Source organism: Eriocheir sinensis, unplaced genomic scaffold, assembly GCF_024679095.1.
Source record: "Eriocheir sinensis breed Jianghai 21 unplaced genomic scaffold, ASM2467909v1 Scaffold1173, whole genome shotgun sequence".
NCBI classification, from domain to species: Eukaryota; Metazoa; Arthropoda; class Malacostraca; order Decapoda; family Varunidae; genus Eriocheir; species Eriocheir sinensis.
In genome coordinates, this window is record NW_026110489.1 from 97,501 (window position 1) to 106,188 (window position 8,688).

Consider the following 8,688-nt stretch of genomic DNA (forward strand, 5'->3'; position numbering starts at 1 on the left):
GCTTGTTTTTTATCTCTTTTTTTTAAAGATCTTGGTAACATTGGCTCTTTTCCACGCAATGGGCACGCTTGCCTGTGCTAATGACCTGTTGGACATTAACATTATAGGTAATTCTATCTGTTGGCTATATTCTCTTGATACGAGAGGAGAGGCAGCCCTATACTGCGACCATAGCAACTCGCTGTGGTCGCGGTATAGGGCTGCCTCCATGAACCGTCTTAGGGTCTGTCATAACGACATCCTCAAGTGGCTTCTGGGGCTTCCTAGATTGACTAGCTCATCCTCGGCCTTTACCGGGCACGGGATGAAATGTCTGGCTCTGCTGCGTCGCCACGCCGCGTACAGTGTGAGGAGTAGAGTGGAACAATCTGGGAACTCCATCATCACCTTCGTCAGACAGAGCTCGGTGTATGTATGTGGATCTATGCGGCGGGAGTAGCTGGGCCTTCTGTACGTGTAGACTGTGCATAAATGTGCCGTGCACACGCATATAAACTTATAAGGTATCAATTAGTTAAGCGTTATGTATCTCCTTCGATCTCGTATGTTTTCTTGTCCTGTTTTTTTATATATGCCGCTGGGGGAAATAAAATTATCATTATTATTATTATTATTATTATTATTATTATTATTATTATTATTATTATTATTATTATTATTATTATTATTATTATTATTATTATTATTATTATTACTATTATTATTATTATTATTACTATTATTATTATTATTATTATTATTATTATTATTACTATTATTATTATTATTATTACTATTATTATTATTATTATTATTATTATTATTATTACTATTATTATTATTATTATTACTATTATTATTATTATTATTATTATTATTATTATTATTATTATTATTATTATTATTATTATTATTATTATTATTATTATTATTATTATTATTATTATTATTATTATTATTATTATTATTATTATTATTATTATTATTATTATTATTATTATTATTATTATTATTATTATTATTATTATTATTATTATTATTATAAATTTTCGGGACCCGGAGATTTATTTGGATATATTTTTTGCATTTACGCACGCACTTCACTGACATCAATTTCGGTCAACGTAAGCTTATGTTCTTCAGGGCTTTGAAATATATTCCTCGGGGCGGGGATCGATGTCATGTTCTCTTTTGTGAATACGCTACTGAAAGTTGAGTTTAGGACCGACGCCTACCTTTATCATTGCTATCCGTGTCGCCATTTTCTAATAGTGGGCCGATATTACTTTTCTTATTTTATTTTTGTTTCTTATACAATTGAAATATAACCTAGGATTTTTCTTAGCCTCAAGTGATATTTTCATTTCATACTCGCGTTTCTGTTTTCTGATTTTCATTTCCCACTCTCTATTGATGTTGATATAATTAGTATGATCTTGTAAATTGTGTACCAGTTTATATTTCTTATACAGTTTTCTTTTTGCGACGATGATTTTCTATAGGGAACTAGTCATTCACAACGAGCTGTGGTTCTCTGCCCCTCGTGGCTTAAGTGTGATGAATTTATTTACGCTCGCTGAGATTTGTGCAGTGAAACGGTTATACATTTCTTGAACGCTGACAGTAATGAGCAAATGGTTCCAATTTACTGATGCTAATTCTCTTCTTAGGTCCGTAAAATTCGCTTTACTGTAGTTTGATATTAAAAGTGAGTTTTTTCTTGCTTTTGTTTCAATATTTAAGAGACATCTGATAATGTTGTGTTCGCTGCTTGCAAAAGGCTCGGCGACCTCACAGGCATTAATGAGGTAACTGTCGGTCGTGAAGACATCAAGAATGTTGTTTCCTCGTGTCGGCGTGGTAACTGTTTGATAAAGAAATGTGTCCTGCGCAATGTTTACTAATCTAGAGCCTTCTTTATCGACACATATGGCAGACCAGTTAATGGAAGGGTTATGGTATATATATGTATATGGTATATTACCGCATTTCTATTTCTGATAACATTATTTATTTCTGCGTAGAGATTTCCATCAATATCTTCATTTGATTTAGGAGGTCGGTAAATTACGCCCAGAGTATATTTTTCATTATCAATCGTCACTTGTACATATAAAAAATCATATGCCTCTGTCTTGGTTGTGTTAAGCTGAATGACTTCTAAATTACTTCCCGCATATATTATAACACCTCCACCCTTTTTGTGTAGACGACACTTAGCAAACGCATTGTAACCCTTAATAGCCACTTCACTTAATTGATGCTTGTCGCGTGTATTCAACCTTGAGTGCAAGATGCCGTGCCAATAAAGAACATATATTTTATTTGCTTCGGATGTTTTATATAAGCAAGAACACAACATTTTCTTTTCGCTGAAGCTGGGACAAGTGCATGCATGTCTTGCGGCGGAGTGAGCCGCCCATGCCAGTCTCAATACTAAGATTTAACGGGATTGCTCGTTTCAGGTTATGTTAGCACTTGTGGGATCGCTTGAGTGTATTTTTTAACTGTTGAAAAAGCAGCTTAATTAAGGGGAAAAAATTACCCGTTAAGCGCTGCCTAAGATGGTATTAATCAGAATACCTGTCTAGTAACCGAGTGTAATTAATGTTTTCCTGAGCGGTTTGCATTTTTTCCCTGATGGTCCTGAACAGAACGGTGTGTGAGTCATTTTCTTTAAAGTGTCCCTTCTTCTTGTGTAAGTAAAGCTGCACCATGAACTGCGTAAAAGTGCATCACCTTATTACCCTTTTTTATTTGTTGATCGCTTTCAGTGATATGAATCATTCGTTGAGAACCGGTCTGTGGGTGAGATATTTTTTTCTTGATCGTTCCCTGAAGATCTTATTTCTTAACACTCCTTCCAGTTAATCCTGCGTGAATAACAGATAAAGGTAAGTTTGTTGGTCATATCCTGAATATTTAATCACAGCTTCAATTTTTCCATTATTGGAAGAAATCCAACGATGATTGATTGAAGTGTTTTTTTTTATTTTCATTTTTTATCATTTTTATTTTGTTTTCATTTTCATACTCAAACACCAAACTGCTAACCGTCGGAAATGTAGGATGGTGCTTGGCGCAGCGGCGGGTGTGTGGCTGTGGTGTAATTCCAATTTCTTTTCTGCTTCTGCCATCCGAGTTGAAAAAAAATACTGCCGCGAGATGAGGGACCCTGGGAGTTGTGTGTTCACCTCTGTTTCCCGATCCTGTCTGTGCATTTATGCTGTGCTTTCTATAAACATTCATACTTTATAACAGTAACCTTGTTGAAAAGTCTTAAGCTCATCAGGAGGATGACTCGTGAACAGTCCGTGAGTCATGAGTGAGTGCAGGGTGTGAGGGCAACGCGAGGAGTCAGTTATATGTTTTTGAATTTTAGTCTGATGCCTTGTACACACAATAAAGCTAAAGAAATAGGCATCACAAGCTTACTTAAAATCGGTAAAAAAAAATCTGTTTTTATATCATGATTATTATTAGCTCCAATAAATATCCCCTCCATGTATTTTTTATATGAACGCGTCCATAAAATAATTCAGGTCGTTGTTGTGACAACTGCCCTTGCCTACATATCTCCCATTTCCTTTCTCTTTTACAAATGATTATTTATCTACAGTCACCTGTTTGTGTTAATTTGATGCTCGAGATGAAGGGAAAATAATATAAATGGTATGCTTGCAATTATTTATTCTAACGTAAAAGGTCAAACATGGTGAGAAACTTTGTAGGCAGGAATAAGTCATTGGAAAGAGATGATTTCAATAGATTTTGACAACAGTATTCCGTAGCTATGGCACAAGAGGAAATTATGAAAATAAAGATGCATCTGTGGAAGTGGTGACGACGGTGTTGCTTGGGGAGGCCTACGTATGAGGGTCTTGTCTCGCTATTGACACAAGAGTGACCAGCACGGTGATGAAGGCTCCTTTGCTGCTTCTACCACACGTGGACTAACCACGAGAGTAACCATGACCTTGATATCCACCTCCATTTCCATATCCACCTCCATATCCAGTACCACCACTGCGTGGATCAGGAAGAGCGTAGGCCTCGGGATATGCTTCAGGTTCAGGCAGGGCTTGCACCACCACCAGCACCGTCAGGGCCACGGCCGCCACCAACAGCAGGATTGTCAACTGAGGAAATATATAGATTTAGTACTCTGAGGATCAGCTAACTCTGGGAGAATGTAGTTATGTTTTGTTAAGATCTTGGGGGCATAACAAGGGTAAAAGGATACTCACGGCTTTCATGATGGCAAGTAAAGGAAGGTTCAACTGTATCAATGAAGAATCAGCGTCTAGTCTGCGTGAAGCCTACGTCCACCTTATATAGTCCAGCCAATGCGTTGCAAGACTTACAGAATATTCCCCAGTCACTTCATTGCCAAAAGATTTTTTTGTTGCTAACACTCCTTTTTCCTATGAAACCTGTTAGTACCGGAAAAGAAAGAGAAAAAAGAGAGAGAGAGAGAGAGAGAGAGAGAGAGAGAGAGAGAGAGAGAGAGAGAGAGAGAGAGAGAGAGAGAGAGAGAGAGAGAGAGAGAGAGAGAGAGAGAGAGAGAGAGAGAGAGAGAGAGAGAGAGAGAGAGAGAGAGAGAGAGAGAGAGAGAGAGAGATTCAAATTCAAATTCTTTATTCCACTACAATGGGTTATTAAGTACATGTCTGACATAGTGGTACAGTGTGCACACGTAGAGTCGTGCTTCTACAAACACGAGTAAAGGATACATCAGGTGGTACAACAAAAATGATACGATAATAATAGACCAAAACGGTTGTCGGAAAAAAAGATGGAAGTATAAAATATTAGAATCCTATAACAGAAACACCTTCAAACATACCATATAAAATAAATACGAGTACAACAGGATAAATCTTAGAATTGTTGAGTCCTATAATTACATAGGAATACATAGGAAGAACAGACACCAGAAGACCTGTCGGTCTATGGCGAGGGTGTCTGTCTACTACCGCTACTACTAGTAATACGTGTGGTAGGACAGGATAGAATAGATGAAGGCTCCTCCCCACCCACCTCTTCCTCCGGCAACGTGCCGGCAAGAAATAGTTAGAAGAGAACACCATGTGCCTTTAAGGAAGAAAGGGACATGGAAATTTTACAGTAAAGAGAAAAATAAGAGGAAATTACTACCCATAACTTACTCTTAGCTATGGGGGAAATTATTAACCCAAAGTCTTCGGTTGGAGCCGTGCTGCAGTGTGCCTGGAACATTCGAAAAGGGTCAGTAAAATCCTATATCCCTGAAGAACTTATCAAATGAAGACTTGAAGCTATTGATACTCTGTGAGCTAACTACTGTCGGCGGGAGTCTATTCCAGTGATCGACGATTCTATTATTGAAATAACTTTTGCGCGCCAATGTGTTACATCTGTTTCCTTTTAACTTCATACCGTTGCTGCGTGTAACTGTGTTGGGGTCTCACTGAAACAGACTTTCTGGGTTAATGTTCTCGAATCTATTGCGGATTTTGAACACTTCAATTAAATCCCCTCCTGCCCTTCGCCTTTTTAAGGAAAACATATCTAAACGCCTTAAACACTCGTCATACGGCAAGTTGCAGAACACTGGAATTTGTTTGGTTTCTCGTCTCTGTATCTTTTCTAGCAAAACTTGATATTTGATATAATTCGGTGACCAGAACTGGACGGCGTATTCTAGATGTGGTCTTACAAAAATTAATGCTGAATATAATCTCTTCTTTTTACACCACACTACATTCACACAACACACACACACCTTTTCCCAAAATTCAAAATGGCGAAAAATTACAGAGAGAGAGAGAGAGAGAGAGAGAGAGAGAGAGAGAGAGAGAGAGAGAGAGAGAGAGAGAGAGAGAGAGAGAGAGAGAGAGAGAGAGAGAGAGAGAGAGAGAGAGAGAGAGAGAGAGAGAGAGAGAGAGAGAGAGATTCAGATTCAAATTCTTTATTCCACTACAATGGGTTATTAAGTACATGTCTGACATAGTGGTACAGTGTGCACACGTAGAGTCGTGCTTCTACAAACACGTATAAAGGATACATCGGGTAGTACTAAAAAATGATACGATAATAATAATAGACCAAAACGGTTGTCGGAAAAAAAGATAGAAGTAAATAAATACGAGTACAACAGGATAAATCTTAGAATTGTTGAGTCCTACAGATACATAGGATTACATAGGAAGAACAGCCGCCAGAAGACCTGTTCGTCTTTGGCGAGTGTGTCTGTCTACTACCACTACTACTAGTAATCCGTGTGGTAGGACAGGATAGAAATCATAGAATAGATGAAATCTCCTCCCCACCCACGTCTCCCTCCGACAACGTGCCGGCAGGAAATATTTAGAAGAGAACACCATGTGCCTTTATGGAAGAAAGGGGCATGGAAATTTTACAGTAAAGAGAGAAATAAGAGGAAATTACTACCCTTAACTTACGCTACTGGTAACCTATAAGCTGTGGGGGAAATTATTAACACAGTCTTCAGGTTGGAGCCGTGCTGTAGTGTGCCTGAAACATACGGAAAGTGTCAGTAAAATCCTATATCCTTGAAGTACTTATCTAATGAACACTTGAAGCCATTGATACCCTGTGAGGTAACTACTGTCGGCGGGAGTCTATTCCATTGATCGACGACTCTGTTATTGAAATAACTTCTGCGCGCCAATCGGCAAGTCTTGTTATATCTGATTGAATATTCTCGCAGTTTTTACAGTTCGTTACCGTACCTCCCAATTTAGTGTCGTCGGCGAATTTGGTTACTTTTGTTAGGATGTAAATCTCTAAATCGTTCACGTAAATTATGAATAGTGTTGGCTCCAGGACCGATCCTTGGTGCACGCCACTGGTGACGAGTTGCCAGTTGGATGCTTCACCATTGAGAACTACACGCTGTTGTCTATCTGTGAGCCAGTCATGAATCCACGCCCACAGTTGGTCACTTATACAGTGGGAACGCAGTTTTGAAATAAGCCTAACGTTCGGAACTTTATCGAACTCTTTCTGAAAGTCTAGGTAAATTATGTCATATGGGACTCGTGTGTCCCAGCAGGAGTATACGTCATTGAAAAAAGTTAATAAGTTGGTGAGGCAAGATCGGTTACTACGAAATCTGTGCTTATTATCAGTTATCAAATCATTTGTTTCGAGAAAAGTGATTACTCTATCCTTAATTATTTTTTCCAATAGTCTAATTAGCACAGACGTAAGATACCAAACTTTTTTCATGAGAGCAATATCATTCTCCATATAAATACAAACATTTCATGTTCTCAAGATTTTCTTGTACGATCAAAAATAAAAGCGTTTTGCAAAATAAAAGATTTCTCATTTTACGAATCAATCCAAACACGAATTTCAAAATCGGCTTGTAGGTAAAACCAAGATCAACAGAATATACCAGGTCTTCCCACGCGCAGAATTTGACGTCAGCATCAGTATGATAGAGAGCAGGCGGAGAATGATAAGGAAGACAAGAGATATTTCATGGGATACTGAAAGATTTTCAGTTTTCGTGTGTGTGGGCGTGTGTGTGTGTGTGTGTGTGTGTGTGTGTGTCTCTCTCTCTCTCTCTCTCTCTCTCTCTCTCTCTCTCTCTCTCTCTCTCTCTCTCTCTCTCTCTCTCTCTCTCTCTCTCTCTCTCTCTCTCTCTCTCTCTCTCTCTCTCTCTCTCTCTCTCTCTCACTCACATATATATATATATATATATATATATATATATATATATATATATATATAGGTACAGTTGGGGGCGTACGCTGTAGCAGCGCATGGCCTCGGTGTTCATCTCTGTCGCATTGGCCCTTGAGCCTGTGGTGGGAGTGAGCCCATCAACCAGGGACACAGGGCAGTGTGACATCCGGGTTACCACAGTTTACCTTCCCCAGGTACCCATTTATCGACCAGGTCTGGTCAGAAAGGAGAAAAAAGAGGAAGAGAAGAAGAGGAGGAGGAGAAAAAGAAGAAGAGGAGAAGGAGGAGTAGAAGGAGGACGAATTGAAACAAAAAAAAAAAAAATTCAAAAGATATATGTAACATCAGGAGACTTATCAGCACACAAAGACAGAGACGTGACACACACACACACACACACACACACACACACACACACACACACACACACACACACACACACACACACACACACACACACACACACACACACACACACACACACACACACACACACACACACACACGCACGCATGCACGCACGCACGCACGCACACACACACACACACACACACACACACACACACACACACACACACACACACACACACACACACATAGGCAGTTTACTAACCATTCTTGGACCTGCAGGTACACTCTGTATGAGTGCACTGGGCGGAGGTAAGGATGCTAGTTGAAAAGATGTATCTAATTTCTTTTGTGCTATTTAACCAAAAGGATGCCAGTAAAGAAGATATCAAAGCTGCTGGAGGAAAGTTCCTCTTAACAATATACCTTGAGAATTCAAGGACGAAATAATGATTATGAGAGCTCTTATAATCTTCTATATAATTTGTCTTCTGTGTGTATGTGTGTGTGTGTGTGTGATACATCGGGTAGTACTACAAAAATTATACGATAATAATAATAGACCAAAACGGTTGTCGGAAAAGACGATAAAAGTATAAAATATTAAAATCCTAAAAAGAAACACCTTTAAACATACCATATAAAATAAATACGAGTACAACA

The 8,688-nt window shown here is 38.6% G+C and overlaps 1 long non-coding RNA gene across 1 annotated transcript in view; it reads right to left on the bottom strand.

Annotated features, from left to right (window-relative positions):
* LOC126989450 (uncharacterized) overlaps window positions 1-4,289 on the bottom strand; it is a 13,370-nt gene extending 9,081 nt beyond the window's left edge. Inside the window, exon 1 of the long non-coding RNA XR_007743287.1 lies at window positions 4,227-4,289. This is a non-coding gene — a long non-coding RNA (uncharacterized LOC126989450). The remainder of the gene's footprint in view (window positions 1-4,226) is intronic.
* Window positions 4,290-8,688: the final 4,399 nt, after the last annotated feature.